Genomic DNA, 18,923 nt, shown 5'->3' on the forward strand with positions numbered 1-18,923 from the left:
AATACTCTAATACTTTAAGTGACATAAACTGCATTTAATAAGTTCTAGAGTATTATTCATATTATTCTCTTCAAAAGCATTAGCTCACATTAATTCCCACAACAGACCTAAGATGATGACACTATCATTATCCCCAACTTACAGATGGGGAAACTGAAGCATAGGGAGAAAAACCAAGCTAATTAAAGCTAGAGCTGAACTTTGACCCCAATTCTATTCCATTTTTGAGCTCAAGCTTACAATCATTAAAATATATTCTTTGTTATATGCATGGTTATATGCATAACCACAAGAACGTTAAGTTCCACAAAATCAGTTTACTTATCTGTTTGGTACATCAGTGGATCACAAGCGTTTACATCAATGCCTATCACACTTATTTTGGGGGCAAGTAGTTTCAATGATTTACAAAAGAGTGTTAAGATGTATGGTAGAATTTCACCTGCCGATCACATGTTTTGATAGGCACCTCATCATCTGCATACAGTAAAACTTTTTAGAACATGGATGGCAGATTAATTTATGATCTCTGTCCAGCAATTATGACAAACGTTGGAAAAACAAGATTGTTTTTGCTTCTGTTGAACACATAATGATTCTTATAGTAGGCTTAAAATACATACAAATAATCTATTAAGCACAAAACTTGATATACTGCAAATAGCTGTTAAACAGAGAAGGAATTTAATATACTGAACAAGAAGACACAGAACATAGGTTCTTTGAGCCAAAGTGATACATTCGTTCACGTTTCTCTAAACAGTTGTGGTGAAATGTATTGTGCTATACATATTAACTCAGCTATGTTTTCATTATTTTATATAGCCAAAGCATTTAAGAAAGAGAGCACATTTTAAATGGCAGAGCAATTAGGTACCAGCAGCCTAAATGGCTTTCTATTTTGTAGATTATATTCAATTAACCTGCTATTGTTTGTGCAAACACACCTCATTCTTCCTCGCTTCTGTAACATTTCTCATGCTACTTTTCTGCTTAGAACACTCTTCTTTTCTTCAGGTATCCAACTGAACTTCAAAACTCAGCCAGCATAAGTATTATTTCTATGAAGACTTTCCCTAGAAAAATATTGAAATAAAAGTGTAGGAGCAATCTAAGGAACGAAATAACCCATCTCCACCAACCTAAATGTATACATAACTTTTCCCTCTACTGCTTATTGGTATTGCAGCCTAGACTTACACATCTCAGGAAACAAAATTGTGAGACTGTGACCCAGGCAGTGAGACTCCAAAGTCTAGGCATTTATCCCTAAGCAAGATAGCTACAGATAGACAGATGGTAGTCCGGGTGCCATGGCTCACGCCTGTAATCTCAGCACTTTGGGAGGCAGAGGCGGGCAGATCACCTGCAGTCAGGAGTTCGAAACCAGCCTGGCTAACATGGCAAAACCCCATCTCTACTGAAAATACAAAAATTAGCTGAGGGTGATGACGGGCGCCTGTAATCACAGCTCCTCGGGATGCTGAGGCAGGAGAATAGCTTGAACCCAGGAGGCAGAGGTTATAGTGAGCCGAGATCACACCATAGATAGATAGATAGATAGATAGATAGATAGATGATAAATAGATAGATAATCACATATATATAACTACAGGCATTTAAAATAATGCAAATACACAAAGAGCTTTCTTGACCAGGACTTGTCTGAAGCTTTATCTAGGAGGTCTGCTTCAGCAAGGCTGAAAGAACATATAAGGTTTGAACTGGCAGAAAGCAGAAGGCAAGGCTTTTTAGGCAGGCAGAAAATCGTGAAAGTTTCAAAGGGAAAAAACCTAAGTTTAGATAAGTACTGGTAGGGAAATAGATTACAAACAGCAAGAGAGAAATAAAGAAGTGAAGTTGTTTGTTGATGAAAAAACTGTAGTGACAAATGAATGAGTTAGTACTTTTTGAGATAAGCTTTAAGATACACTTAATTTTTAAGTGTGGAAAGACCATGATGAAAGTGACTTTGTCAGCAATACATCCTGCTTTTCTTTCATCTCCATCTAAACTCCACCTTCTCTTCAACGCAAAAGCAAGACCAGTCAGAGGTTATTTGCAGGAATCATTTCGAAGCAAACATTTCCAAGCAATCAACTCCAACCAAAAAAAAATCTGAATTTAATTATATGAGAAAAAATCAAAACTTGCATAAAATAAAAATAAATGTTAGAACTGGCACAGAGTAAATGTACAGAAACTCACTTATGAAAAAAAAAAGTGCATTTTTTCAGGCAATAAAACTTAGCCAGTACTTATGTGGTGGAAAATCTCAACCTACATCCACTTTGTCAGTATTATGAGGTAGTTTTAATTATCAAGACTCCAGAGACTTTCCTCATGTAAGGAAAATATTACTAGAGATACAGGATATCAACTTCCACTTTATATATTATAATACATAGGGGTTATTTTCATGGGTTTTCAACATGGGGGAAAATACTTTCAAACAAATTACTTTCCAGTTTAGAATATTTTCCTGTATATTAGAAGCCAACTCAATAATTTCGAATGCTTTGTGGAGTGAAGCACAGGAAATTCTTTCATCTCTGAGTTGGCGTGTTTCCTCTTTCTTCTTCTACACCATAATATTACACTTAGCACTGGTTGGTTAAGCCCAGGCTGGCTGTCCCTCTGCCCTCCACAAACCACATTTATGACCATATTTATCTTATTTGGGACACCAAGTTCAAGCAAAAGTTTTCTCGGATCAGGGGCAAAAGCATTAGCAGGTTGGCAAAATTGATTGTGGTGAAGTAGAAATGCCCTTTGTAAAATACCATAGAAGCAAAAATATTGATTTATTTTGTGTTTTGGCTTAAAAATAATTTCCTATGGTAAACCAGCTCCTCACTAAATACCAATATCATATAGTAACTAAATTCACCAAGTCAAAGAATATTTGAACGCTTTTGTTGTTATCTGCATTATAGTTCAATTTCAAGCCAAAAACCATTGACTTACTGTAGTTTCCAAATCATGTATTCTAAATATCTTTGTAGACCTGAGGTTGAGTTTTGTCATCAAACAATACTGAGTGGAATTATTTCTAGAGAGAATTATTTTGTTCTACTAATTAGTAAAATATTACAATCTACTAGGATTGTATTAGTCCATACCAAATTGTATACGTAGAAAGCTTAGTAATTAAAGTACCAGAATGTCATCATTTTTTTAAGTTTTATATTACATCTCAGGAAATTGTACTTTACCTCCCAATATGTAATTATTACACAATATCTTAAACATAGCACATACTTAATAACTGCTTATTCATAGACTTGTTGTTTATAATGTGCTAAGAGAGAACAAAGTAAGAAATCAAAATCAGACTGATATTTATTTTCAGAAATATTTCTAGTATTTCTATTTAGTTCAGGAATGTGAACAGAAAATGAATTTCATTATCTATGTTAAATAGATATATCTTAAATTCAGAACATATTTGAAGTAAAAATGTTATAAAAAAGTAAATAATTTTGGCCTACAATCATTTGACCATTTGGGAAATCTTCTAGGCTTAATGGAAATTTATAGTTAACAATCAAAGATGTATTCTAAAAATAAACTGCCTTCCTCAAAAATAATCTGGAGTCAAGAGTCCTTATCACTTATTCTGACAAAAGTGATCATATTCTTATTTCGCTTTCAGTTTAGCTTCACATTTTATTTAAAGACTAACAAATCTCTAGTGTTCCTTGGGAGAATGATTAGCCACCATTAAATAAAGAATCTCAGGAGGCTGGGCTCTCGCCTGTAATCCCAGGGTTTTGGGATGCCAAGGTAGGAGGATCACTAGAGCCCCGGAGTTCCAGACTGGCTGGTACAACAATGTGAGGCCCTGTCCATAAAAAAAATTTTTTTAACTAGCCAGATGTGTCACTGTGTGCCTGTAGTCTCATTACAAGCACTCCTTGACCTCCTTGAGCCCAGGAGGTCAAGGCTGCAGTAAGCTATGATTGTGCCACTACACTCCAGCTTGGATGACAGAGCAAGACCTTGTCTCAAAAGAGAATCTCAGATGTTTGTGTTAAATCATCTTGGCTACATGGAGTTGCCCATTTAAGAGCAGTTCACTTTCAAATAAATACCTGCAATTTAAGGCATCTATTCTAAGATTTCTCACATGAGGTTCTGCGTGTTTTCTATGTCTGTGATTTCTCAACACAGGATTCTACTATAGGCATCCGCTTGGGATTTTTGTGGGACCTCAGTTTCAGTCGCTCGTAAGAGTGTAAGTACCATATAAACTTCACAGTAATACACTTATGAATCTTCCATTACATGCAGTTGAAGAAACCCTGGGAAAATTCTAGTTGGAACCACTGCTTTAGCATCTTCAATTAAAACCATTTGAACTAACAGTATGTTTAAAGCTATGAAATAATTTTTTTTTACAAATAGGCTTCCAAACAGAGCAATATTGGCAAAGGAAACAAAAACACAATTTGTAGTGTTTAAGAACTGCCTAATCCATTTAAAAATAAATAGAGGGACAAGGTTTTCCAGAGAATAGGGTTTATAAAATTTTTGACTGACAAAGAGATATTGAGTTGAATAAAGGGAATAGGGAAGTAGGGATCAAATTTGCCAACTTGAAAAGAAGATATTAGTAAAGATTTTCCAAAGGTAACAATCAACAAATCTTTCCTTCTGGATCTGCAAGCTACCAGTGAATTTGCCTACTAAAGAAGCATTGCAAATTTATAAGACAATACAGATAAAAAAACATTTGGTTATAGAATCAAGACACATTCCCTGTATTATTCCTAGAGTCATCAGATACCCAGTTGTTGAACCCAGATCCTTAGAATTCATCCTGGACTCTTTCTGTCATTCATTCCATTTATTTAATAAATCGTCAAATTTTAAATCTCTTTGAATCTCTGGTAGAATACAGATGTGAAAAAATAAAAAGAGGAGCTGGTATCATTCCTTTTAAAAAATATTCCAAACAAATGAAAAGGCGGGACTCCTCCATAACTCATTTTATGAAGCCAGCATCATCCTGCTACCAAAACCTAGACAGACACAACAATAAAACTTCAGGCCAATATCCCTGATGAACATTGATGTGAAAATCTTCAATAAAATAATGGCAAACCAAATCCAGCAGCATATCAAAAAACTTATCCACCATAATCAAGTTGGCTTCATTCCTGGGGTGCAAGTCTGGTTCAACATATGCAAATTAATAAACATAATCCATCACATAAACGAAACCAAAGACAAAAATCACATGACTATCTCAGTAGATGCAGAAAAGGACTTCAATAAAATTCAATATCCCTTCATGTTAAAAAAAAATCTCAATAAACTAGGTATTGATGGAACATATATCAGAATAATAAGAGCTAATTATGAAAAACTAATAGCCAATATCATATTGAATAGGCAAAATCTGAAAGCATTCCTTTTGAAAACCAGTACAAGACAAGGATGCCTCCTCTCACCACTCCTATTTAACATAGTATTAGAAGTTCCGGCCAGGGCAATTAGGCAACAGAAAGAAATAGAGGGTATTCAAATAGAAGAGAGAAAGTCAAATTATCTCTGTTTGCAGATGACAGGATTTTACATTTAGAAAACCCCATCATCTCAGCCCAAAAACTCCTTGAACTGATAAGCAAATTCAGCAAAGTCTCAGGACATTAAATCAATGTGCAAAAATCACAATTTCTTTACACCAACAATAGGCAAGCAGAGAGTCAAATCATGAATGAACTCCCATTCACAATTACTAAGATAATAAAATACCTCTGAATACAGCTAACAAAAGAAGTGAAGGACCATTTCAAAAGGAACTGCAAAGCACTGCTCAAGGAAGTAAGAGAGGACACAAACAAATAGAAAAGCATTTCAACCTCATGGGTAAAAAGAATCAATATTGTGAAAATGGCCATACTACCCAAAGTAACTTATAGATTCCATGCTGTTCCCATCAAACTACCGTTGGCATTCTTCACAGAATTAGAAAAAACTGTTAAAAATTTCATATGGAATCAAAGAATACCCTGTATAGGCAAGACAAGCATAAGGAAACACAACAAAGCTGGAGGTATCACACTACCTGACTTCAAACTATACTGCAAGCCTACAGTTGCCAAAACAACATGGTACTAGTTCCAAAACAGACATATAGACCAACGGAGCAGAACAGAGACCTCAGAAATAACACCACTGGTTTACAACCATCTGATCTTTGACAAACCTAACAAAACCAATGGGGAAAGAATCTCCTATTCAGTGAATGGTGCTGGGAAAACTGGCTAGCTATATGCAGAAAACTGAAACTGGACCCCTTCCTTACACCTTATACAAAAATTAACTCAAGATGAGTTAAAGACTTAAATGTAAAATCCAAAAACATAGAAACCCTAGAAGAAAACCTAGGCAATACCATTCAGGACACAGACATGGGCAAAGACATCATGACAAAAACACCAAAAGCAGTCGTAACAAAAGCCAAAATGGACAAATTGGATCTAATTCAACTAAAGAGCTTCTGCACAGCAAAAGAAACTATCATCAGAGTGAACACGAAACCTATAGAATGGGAGAAAATTTTTGCAATCTACCCATCTGACAAATGTCTAATATCCAGAATTTACAAGGAATTTAAACATACTTACAAGAAAAAAAAATCCCCATCAAAAAGTGGGCAAAGGATATAAACAGACACTTCTCAGAAGAAGACATCTATGCAGCCAAAAAACGTATAAAAAATGCTCAACTTCGCTGATCATCAGAGAAATGCAAATCAAAACCACAATGAGATACCATCTCACACAAGTTAGAATGGTGCTTATTAAAAAGTCAGGAAACAGAATGTGCTGGCAAGGCTGTGAAGAAATAGGAACACTTTTACACTGTTGGTGGGAGTGTAAATTAGTTGAACCATTGTGGAAGACAGTGTGGTGATTCCTCAAGGATCTAGAACCAGAAATACCATTAGACCCAGCAATCCCATTACTGGGTATATACCCAAAAGAATATAAATCATTCTACTATAAAGACATGCACACATATATTTATTACAGCAGTATTTACAATAACAAAGACAAGGAACCAACCCAAATGCCCTTAACTGATAGACTGGATAAAGAAAATGAGGTACATATACACCATGGAATACTATGCAACCATAAAAAGGACTGAGATCATGCCCATTGCAGGGACATGGATGAAGCTGGAAGCTCTCATCCTCAGCAAACTAACATAAGAACAAACACCAAACACCACATGTTCTTACTCATAAGTAGGAGTTGAACGTTGAGAACTCATGGATGTAGAGAGGAGAACACCACACACCAGGGCCTATTGGGAGTTGTGGGGTGAGGGGAAGGAACTTAGAGGATGGGCCAATACGTGCAGCAAACCACCATGGCACACATATACCTATGTAACAACACTGCACATTCTGCACATGTATCCCATTTTTTTTAGATGAAATAAACATTAAAAATCTCTTGAATCTATCGCTCATTTCCCACATCCTCAAAGAATTACCTCTGCCACTTCTTGTGTTATCAGATTGCTCATTGCCTCTCATCCTTTTATTCACTGTGCCTCCTCTTTCTCTAGAGTAATGTTTTAATATATTTTTAAATTTCAGATCAGTTCATGCCACTGTAGTGTTTAACATCAATCTCATCTTCCGTTGCTCTTCCATATGCACTTTCAAAACACGTTGCACTCACCATGGTTTCTCAAAATTGTTATGTTTTTGTGTCTTGGAAAATAATAATTTCTTCTGCCTTTCCATTCTTACTGCCTAACAAGTTTCTACTAATCAATATGCAGCTCAGTTGTCACCTTTCTGAAGCCTCCAGCCCCCACCTCTTTCTAGACTTCTTCTTGTTCTTTCTCCTATCTAACACATCACTTTCTTCTGTCATAACACATCACATCATGTCATGACCTGGTATGTGTTCTCACTAGGCTTTGAGTGCCTGAAGAGGAATTATTTCCTACTCAATTTTATATATGAATGCACAACATCTATAATAGGCATATGCTAAATAAGGGCTCTAGGACTGAAGGAGTGAAATCAATGCTGTCTTAGGAGCAATTGCCTAGAAGCACAGCCTGAGAATTGTATTTCTGGGCAAAGGATTCATTCAGGGAGTATTCTCAGGAGAAGCCTGCAGAATGGCAAGCAAAGGACAGGTAGAGAAAGAACCTAAGCAAAGGTGTAGTTTTTATTGACATCTAGCCTCAGCCTAACCCTACTGGGTGTTCTGGAACATTTAGGTCACACCAGAATCGTGTCTCTTTGAGCCAAGGGAGTCAGGCTTTGAGACCTCTGTGTCAGCCATTGGTTGTCAAGGGTTGGAGGGTGCTGATGGTGGGAAGTCTAGCCTCTCTATATGCTATTAATTATGCAAAGCCACACCAAGGACTTTAATGATTTGTCATGCAGTTACATTGTTGTAGGAGTTCTTCCAAGGGAACTTCTAAGCAGATCAAAAAAGAGAAGAATCCTTAGAAATTTGTATTTTAGTATCTAGTGCAAACTACAAATTAATACTTAGAAAAAGGCACCAAATCCCCAGAAAATACAAAGAATATTTCTTTTAAATATGTACTTTTAAAACTTATCATAAATTACTTTTTTGTTGGGGTAGTACATCTTATGTGTTATGTCTGAGATTGGGTCTCTTTAACCTCACCATAAATGAGAATAAATAAATGGTTGCTCAGCAAATATGCCAAAGGCTTAACAGAGCTGTTACGTCTGTGTGAAGCTTTGTAATATTTCCTGGACGCTTGGAACCAAATAAATAGTATCTTTTCATATTCTAGACAATTATCTTATAATAGAAGCATTTTAAAAGTGTGCATCTGCAGGCCATAAAAACATCATTTTGAATAGGCATTTATTAATATTCATGCAATATTTATATAGCCTGCCCACATACATATAGACAAACAAAACAAATGGAGATTATTTTTCCACAATATTTTAGTATATTTTCATAAATTGTGCATTATAGTAAACAACTATTCCAAGTATTTTCTGAAATGAATGGTATGGGATGTCAAAAACCACTGGAGATAAAACTAAGTCCCCAAAGCAAATTTTTCTTCTTGGTTGCTAATAAACAGAAGAATTAAAAATAAGACAAAATTCTTGCTAACATGCATGCAAATTTTAATCAGTTACAATACAAAAATATATGTAGCAATAAGAAGCTGCTGACCTTCTAAAATTTCATTCTGCACATTTTCTGTTTCTTGTGCTGGATTGTGACCACACATTCCCTATTAAGATCGTCACATGTTAAATGAAAGAATATTCTACTTGCTTAAAGCTAATTTTGAGAAGTGTTTGTAAAAGTACAATGGCATCAGGTGGCACATTAGTAATGGGTATGAAAATGTGCACAAGAAATGTCAATGGCAGTCATGTGTAACTGAGGGCAGAGAAGAGTGCATATTAATTCAGAAAAATTTGGCCCCACTCCAAGGATTTTTACGCTCCCTAGACTATTTTTAAGAAGTTCTCAAAATTGAATCACACATTTCAAATGGAAAAAAAACAACTAACTGCCTTCCACTCAGGTATGAAACTGAAGATAAGGAAATTCAGGCAGCCCTTGGCAGTGTGGTTTGAGCAGATAAAAACAGAAAATGGCCAAACCCTTTGGCTGTAGAAAAGTCTCAACATTTGCATTTTGTTTCATTTTATTCTTCAGGCAGTACGTTGATGCACAGGGGATTACTATTCTAATTTTCATTAACATGGAACGCTCTAGATGCCAGTTGAACGCATAATGTATTATTGAAACCCGGATTTCTAATTTTTAATAGTTGAGAAAGCAAGTGATTATACCCTTCTCTGAAACGATTTTTTAAACGACCTTCTATTAAATCAGCTAGACAAAAAAGAAGTAATTTAGTTATAGGAACCAAAATCAGGCGGTTTCAATACCTATGAAATGAGAACATGGGTGAAAGGAAACAACAGAATGGCTGGAATATTCAAAAAACTTTTGATTAACTGATATTAAGGTAAGTGTAGTGGTGGAGTGAATAGAGTCTAGAAAAGGGTTAGTTGGATAAATTAAGTTTCAGACAAGTGGAGACTTGATACTTCCAACTTCTGAAACTTTCTTTTTCATCATTTTTATGAAAATATTTCTAAAATATACTCTATTATTATTTTATTTAAAGGAAGTGAGCATGCGTATCTTTCCTTAATGAGTTAGAATTATTTATAGATATTAGACATTTTCATGTACTAAGAGAATTTTTAAATTTGTCCCTAGACTGAACAAATATTGTTATAGCATTCAAATGTGGCAAGGTTACGTGCTCAGAATTATGGAAGTTAAGTATGATTTTTCTTTTTTCCTGAACATCCCCAGAGCCCAATGTTTTCATTTATATTTTTTACAGTGGCTATCATTGCTTTTAACTTCAGCTGTCATTTTCCTAAGTTTTTTTCTTCCAACCACATTGCTTTTTTCTTTATTTTCCTTTGTATTTTTTAAAAAATTTCATGTCTTTGCTTTAATATGACAAAAATTGATTTTGAAAGTTAACACCATAAATGTAAATGCTGGTTATTCTTTTCTCCTGTAATTTTTGCACTGGAAACATTTTTGGCAAATTTGTTGATGTTCCTACTTGGTGTCCTTATTTTTAATTATTTTGGCATTTTGTCTATTATTAAGGCAGTTGAAAATGCCAAACACCTGAGGGGCTCTGTCTACAGTGACTAATTTCTTACCTTTTATAATAATGTAAATGTACTTTCCTCCAAGGGTTTTTAAGTATTTCCCAACTCTTTTCCTAGATAATTAAATTTTCTTTTTTATTTTTATACATGTTTCCATGACAGTGTCCTGCCTACTGATATTTCATATCAAAACATAAAAATACATAAAGCTTCTCTCTCTTAATTATATTGCTTGTTTTAGAATGAAGTGTTCCTAAAAGACATTTTCAGGGGCATGAATAAGTCAGAAGCATCATTTCTTTCTTTTTTAGCTTTTAGTTTAAGTTCAGGGGTACATATGCAAGATGTGCAGGTTTGTCATATAAGTAAACGTGTGACGGGGGGTTTGTTGTACAGATTATTTCATCACCCAGGTATTAAGCCTAGGAAAACTAACTAATGGATACGAGGCAGAAATATCATATCAATTAATGAGAATTTGCTATACCACATTCACATTCTCAGAAATAAACTAGACATCATTTAAAAGCAGGAAGATAAGCCAGAGTCATACTCAATATTTTAAGATCATTTCCTTGGAGATAGTTTTTGTTTGAAATAGGTACTATTTCATTGATTGATATTGACTGATTAATTTATTAATTAAGTTTTCTGAAGGTTATATACACAATCAGTTCACCATTAAAAAATACAGCATTACACTCATAAAATCTCATTCTTATTTAGACATATAGATATTTTGATGTTTTATTTCACTTCAGTGACTTTTGTCATAAAATCCAACTGTATTTGCTCATTTAAAAGGCCCTTTGGGCGGTGATCTAAAAATACAGGTGCTGTGGCTCATGCCTGTAATCCCAGCACTTTGGGAGGCCGAGGTGAGAGGATCACTTGAGGCCAGGAATTTGAGATCAGCCTAGGCAACATGGCAAAACCCTGTCTCTACTAAAAATACAAAAATCAGCTGGATGTGGTGGCGAGCGCCTGTAATCCCAGCTGCTTGGCAGGCTGAGGCAGGAGAATCACTTGAACTGAGGAGGTGGAGGTTGCAGTGAGTTGAGATCTCTCCACTGCATTCCAGACTGGGTGACTGAGATTCTGTCTCCAAAAATCAATCGATCAATGGATACATGGCTCTTTGAAGCTCATCTCTGCTTGCCTGTCCAGGCTTCTCTTTCATCTTCACTTCTAGCTCTATGTTCCAGCCTTCCTGAATCACTTCCAGTCACACTAGCCTCTCATATTTATTGTGTCTTGATTTCTTTTCTGTTGTACATCCATAACATCCATAATAGGTGTACATATTTTCAGGGATACATGTAATAATTTAATACATTCATACAACCAAATCAGGGTAATTGGGATATCTATCATATTACATATTTATATTTTCTTTATGCTAAGAACACTCAAATTATTCTCTTCTAGCCATTTTGAAGTGTACAGTAGATGGATTTTAACTATCATCACCCCACTGATCCATGGAATCTCAGGTCTTATTTTTTTCTATCTAACTGTATATTTGTACTGATGAATTAACCTTTCTTCTTGATTTCTTTCTGCAGTCTATTCCCTTTATTATAATTATCCTAACCTTTCACCTTCTTTGACTAACTTTGGTCCTTCAGATTTCAGTCTAGAAGTTATTTCTCAAATAAATCATCCAGATGCCTCCAGATATACCCCCCCACACCCAGTTCAGGCTAGAACACATGTAGCATAACCAGCATTACAGCTACATCACTATCTTGACTTTCTGCATGGTTTTTTCATTTCATGGCTAGCACAACCAGTCAAAATTGAGACCTTTCCTAAAAGGCACACTAATGACAATTTACTTAGGATTAAACCATTTTCTTAATGAAAAACCAGGCTAATATTTATAGGAACTTTTACCGATTTTATTGTAAAATATAATGAAAAAAGTAAAAGGTATAATTTTGAGCATGGGAAGAAAGCTGTCATTTATCCGTAAAGATCCTGCAAGAGTAGATAACAGAAAAAAGAGAGGTGGGGTGTCAGATGAAGAGAGAGAGATACATGGGAAATATTTCTAATGAGGTGGCTCTGACCACATTCTGACTAAATGTAGTGGGAATACATTCCATTTTCAACTAAATCATTTATATGTTAATAAGGTATCGAGAGCAGTGATGTGGCTACCAAAGAAATTAATCATATGTTCTCTATTTAATCCAAAGACACTACGGAATATGCAAATATTTAAATGTAATATTAATTGAAGCAAAATAATATGACCTTGGGAAAGTGGTCAACCAGAAATTGTTTATGTATCCTAAAGCTCCATTGTTTGGAAATATTATAGCAATGAGGAGAAAGGCAGACACTTGATTCTACCACACATTTATGGATTAAAATCTAAGAGTCTCCAAGAAAAATCCTGAAGAATACCATGGTGCCAAATATAAATCAGAAATTTAGAGCTTATAAAAAAGATGGTGAATATGAACTATGATTTCTTACTAATAAGGAATGGAATACCTAAGTGAGGCTGACATGCATAGTGCATTCCATAGAAATAAATAACATGAATAGAGAATGAAAATCTTCAGGGAGAAGCAGTCACTTACACCCACATGGCCAGTGATCTAAAAAGTGAAGGAAGATTAATAGATATATTTCTTTATAAACATCCCCAGGTATTTTAACCTTTGGATTAGGGTGAGTAAAGCTATTTAATAGTCTGTCTGTATAATGTCTGTTTGTCCATGTATATATGTAGATAGATAAGTAATTGATACATACATATATCAGTAAAGAGAAAGATATGTAGATAGGTGATAGATAGATCAATACATATGAATACATACATTTTTACATATTCGTGCACACACACACGTAGATCTTATACTTTCAAAGGTAATTTCTATTAGGTGTGATGCAAACTTCTCAGGGCTCAATGAGACAGTAAGATCTACTCATGAGGTCGTTATTCAGATTAATTTATGCATGTGCTGTGAATTCAACACCAAAGTCATTCCTGTCACTTTTGACTTTCACACGTAACGCAACTCACCTGTAGTCATCAATGTATCTCTGATTCTCAGGTCTATATTCCTTTCGTAAATGTACTAAAGTAATAGAAAACATTATTATTCCAAGTTTATATATCCACAATAATTTCCTGAGAGCTGTTTTTTAACCTCAGTCTTTCCTCTAAACCATTTGTCACGCATGCTATTATAAATTCTTTGAGAATAGAAATAATGCCTGAAAGTCTGTTGTATGCTCACTCATCTAATGACAGCTTCGAACTCATAACAGGTGATTTGCAAATTCTTACCAACAGACGGAGCTTAGAGTCCTCTTTAAGAATCTAGGCCAGGCCGGGTGCGGTGGCTCACACCTGTAATCCCAGTACTTTGGGAGGCCGAGGCGGGTGGATCACGAGGTCAAGAGATCGAGACCATCCTGGTCAACATGGTGAAACCCCGTCTCTACTAAAAATACAAAAAATCACTTGGGCATGGTGGCGCGTGCCCGTAATCCCAGCTACTCAGGTGGCTGAGGCAGGAGAATTGCCTGAACCCAGGACGTGGAGGTTGCGGTGAGCCGAGATTGCGCCATTGCACTCCAGCCTGGGTAACAAGAGTGAAACTCCATCTCAAAAAAAAAAAAAAAAAAGAATCTAGGCCAGCCAGTAAAAGACATCAAAATGATAACATTTAGCTATGACTTTGATCTAATTTTAAAAACCATTAATCCATGGTCATGTTATAATTTTATCTCATACATGAAGCAAATAAAATATCAGTAACATGGCAAAAATACTAGGGGTTGGGGGAAAAGAAGACACAGCATTGTTTGAAGTGTGATGGAAGTACTGCCATAATGAATTTTTAGTCTAAATTGAACTGTATCTTTGTGACAGTTATTTAGGAAATTCCAAATTTTTCATGGTTTTCCTAAGTAAGGGGTCTGGCAATAAAAAATAATCTGGCATTTATCTTGTGGAATTCAGGCAGCCACAGAAGCCCAAATAAATCTAATTTCCATGGTTCTCGTGATTTTCATAGCCATTTGCAGCATGGAAACTGTGTGTTTGCTATTAAATTAGGACTATAAATATCATGTAATGTGTACCCTATAAATATGTAATAATTATGGAATGACCATGTGACTTAAATTGTTACAAATATAATCAGGGTTATGGATTCTCACTACATTGAGGAATCAATCATTTTAGAGGCTTGAGGTCATATGGGGCAAAGGTAGTAATTTCTCTGCACCCTTCTGTGAGAACTAGCCGACACACTTTTTAAAGCAGAGTGGAAAAATATAAGAATGTGACAGTGTTACTTTCATTAAAAACTTTAGATTGTATTTCTATCTACACGAAAATTTTTTAATTATTGGACAGAGAGGTGTTTCTGAAATGGAAACTAGAACAAAAATTCCAAAATCCTGCCTCGTGTCAAACTCCAAAGCTTTCTTGCTACTCAATGCCATTTAAAATTTGCCCAGCAATTTTTTTACACATACTGCAAACATTGACTTACTATGTCAGTATCATTCCCAGAGATGAATCAAGACTTTATATCGGGGCACCTATGACACCCCTGAATAAAATAGATGAGACAGAGACAGGGTGAGAACCCCTCCTCCTATTCACAAATGCTGGGACTCATACAAAGATCTATGCCAATAGGAAAACCCGTGTATGCACACATGAGTCATTGACGCTTCACATTAAGCAAAGAAAACTTCAACTCTCCTTATGAGAGAAGTTACATTTTGCTCCCCTTATTATATTTCTCATATCTTCTTCTTATATCTCCCCTTATTATGTTCTCATTCTAGCTCAGAAATTTAGATATTAATTGTAAGGACAAAAATAGGCACAAATATTTCTCAACATTCATACAGAATCTTAATACTTTAATTATGGAAGAGCCCTTGAGCATTGACTAACAGACCAGCAGAAGCCCATAGATGAAGCTTACACTAGGGAAGGGGAGAGCAGGTAAATATTCTAGCAACGGCCTGACTCTTCCAAGCCTATAATCCAGAACTGTCTAAATAAGGATCTACAAAGCATTTAACCAAGGAAACTGAACCTATGGGCAGCACAAGCCGTGTCTACGGTGACTTAAGAGATGTTTAGCCTCATATCTTCCCCAGGTGATTGTTTAAAAAACCTAAATTGAAAAAGATTTTGCTTTCAGAAAAGCAGGATGTGAAGATACTGGGGGGCTATAACTATTTCACCTCCAGATATAAGCCAATTATAGAATTTTCCAAGAAGTTAGCTGAAGTCCCTGGTCCAGGATAAACAGTCTCTAAGCCTGCACAATGAGCACTGGTTGGAATGTGAATAGTTGAAGAGCCCATGAGGTTTTTTTTTTTTTCCTTTTGACAGCAAATGCTCATTTCTTGTAATTTTCAAAGGAGTCAATGGTGCTTCCTCCTTAATACAACTCAGGAATTTGATTGAAAACAATCACTTTAACACCCTCTCAAATTTCTCAAATTTATTATTCACAAATTCTTCTAACCCCAGAGACTTTGACATAGATGGAAGGGTTAGAGTTTTACACTACAAGTTACATAAAGTTATGAAATTAATAACAGTTCTTTGTTATCCCTCTTCAGAACCAAATAACATTTTTAATATTTTATCTGACTGTGAGCTTCAGAAGAGGCAAGGGGAAGGGACAGCTCCTACTCAGAGAAATATCAGGGACCCCTGACAGAATCTCACTCTCAAAATAAGGAAATACTAAGATTAAGTATTTTGCCCACAGTCATAGTGCTAATTAGTAACATAACGAGATGTAGTAACTAGTCTTTCTAAAGTGAAAGCCTCTCTCCTCAAACAAAGCATCTAAAAGCTATTAGATCTATAGTTCAATGATCAATCTCCCAGTTAAAATTCTGCAGAAATATACATATGCATAAGAAACTAATCAAATGATCTTATTCCTTTGCCCCACTGCTCATAAAGCTGTGAAAGACAAGGTCAGAGTTCTCTTCACCATAGGCTGAAGCACAGTAATTTGCTGCCTGCTAATATTTATCTTCCATCTCATAACTCATCTAAGGAGATATTAAAACCATGATTCATCCAGGTTTTCAGATTTCCTAAAAATTAGTTTCTGTAGAATATTTCATATATCTTCATTTAATTCACTATCAACTTACTTTGCAGTGGTAACTTTGAAAGAAACTTTTCCTCCTTCCTCATTCACACACAGCCAAGCCTGAGAACCCAGAATGTGAAAACATGACTTTACAAGGCTGCTCCTGGAAGGGGCTGTGTTTAATGAATTGAGTGTTGAAATTAATGTGTATAGATAAAACATATGCAGACCTAAGTTCATTTCTCTGAGTCCTTATCCATTCTTCAAGGTCGATTTAAAATCGAAACTATTTCATGAAGTCTTTCTTAGCAAAGCCAAGCTTAGCTATTTCTCCCTGCTAGGACATCCTACAGTGCTGAGTTTAAGAACTGCATGTTCAGCACTTAGCACATGCTGTCTTTAGTTCAGGAACATCTCGTGTGCCCTTAACCCCACTGCTTCTTACTTTTCCACACTGCTTATAAAGCTATGAAAGATAAGGTCTGCTGGTCCACTGGGCAGCTGGGTACCTGCAACCCACATACTGACCCTGAAGACACTCAGCTCCCTTCTGTTCTCCCAGTGTGGAGAAAAGGAAGACATTTTTTTAAATCCCATATCTCAATTGAGATAACCTGGAATTTTCCAAGGAGTCTCTCCAAAAAGAGGCTAGACTATTTAAAAGGATCTCTGCTAAAGGAAAAACAAAATTAAAAACAAAAAAGTAGCAAAATCATAGAAACGGTCCTATTTACAGTGCACATTTTTTAATCATAACATAAAGTGGATCTAACCACAGACTGGCTTGCCTGGTTTCATTTCTGGGCATACAGGCCCTCAGTTCTTATCCTCACCAACCCCATCTATCCTAGATGCCACAAAACTAATTTGGAGAACATTCACACTGGAGCTTTCTTGCTGGTCATCTTTGTCAGTACTAGGTCACCTCGATGCTTCGTCTGAGTTCAGACTGTCCTGTCTTTTATCTGGACGGCTACCTCAGTGTAAAAACCCAAGCTCTGACCTTCTGTGCCTTGAGATAAACTCTCTTGCCCTTTGGTAAGTCCACGCCTCTGGTCATTCCCCACCAACCTTCTTTCCAGAATTCAAATATATTCAGGTATAAGATTCTCAGGGAAACTAAACACTTAAACGAAAAATACTGTAAGCTTTCTCCAGGCCCTCCCAGACTCTTGAAGCTCATTTTCAGAGCCCTTATTTTAGAATGCAGTGACCTTGCAGATGAAGATGGGAGGTACCCGTTCCCAGAGCTCTTTTTCCTTATGTGATCCTCTGCCTGCTCCTCCTTTTCCCCATCCTGTTTTTCATCCAACAATAACAGGGGTATATTTCCACCTTCCCCATTTCATAAGCCACCCACCCTGACTTGGCACTTTCATTGAGGTCCGCTCTGGAAAGAATACTCTTAATTTTCTGTTAATTTGTAGAGCAGTGAGGATTAGCATTCTCTCTGGCCCTTTTCAGAAGAGCCTGACAATTCTTCCTGCTCTCTGAGACCTCCGAGTTACCTCCTCTCAAGATTCTACATGTTAAAGTTATGCAGTGTTAAAATGCACTTATAATTCTAAACACACACACACATCCAGTAAAAAAGATCATTCTCTTATGTTTCTATTGTTTTTTAACTTTTTAATAAAATCAAGTTATTTGAGACATTAATTTTGATCTCAGTGTATTTTCTGTCTCCCTTCCATTCATTTAAAGAAGGCAGAGCCTCTGTGGTTTATTGCTTCAGGAGAGGCAGACCAAGAAGTCGCTTGAAAGACTTTCTTATTTTGATATTTCAAAACCCAAAACCCAATGGAGAACGTATAGCGCTGGCAAACTAAACAGAGCAGCTTTGAGGAAACATCAAGGGAAAATGATTTGCCCCAGACTAAGGATATAGTTTGGGAAAGAACCAGAGAGGCAATATCTGCAGTTTTTCAGAGCACGCAGGTCCCATTAGAATGTGGAAACGTCTCAGGAACCCAGAGAGTGTTGCCTGCATGTTACGTGTTGCAGAGGGGCACACGCAGCCTTGAAGACACTCTCCATGCCCCAAACCTAGCAAGGAAGCAGCAGACCATCACAGGATATGAGGAAGCCGTGCAAATTGGGATGCCGAATTTCCTAATATTAGCTTATATGTATGC

The sequence above is a fragment of the Cebus imitator genome, unplaced genomic scaffold (genome assembly GCF_001604975.1).
Source record: "Cebus imitator isolate Cc_AM_T3 unplaced genomic scaffold, Cebus_imitator-1.0 Scaffold168, whole genome shotgun sequence".
Lineage (NCBI taxonomy): Eukaryota > Metazoa > Chordata > Mammalia > Primates > Cebidae > Cebus > Cebus imitator.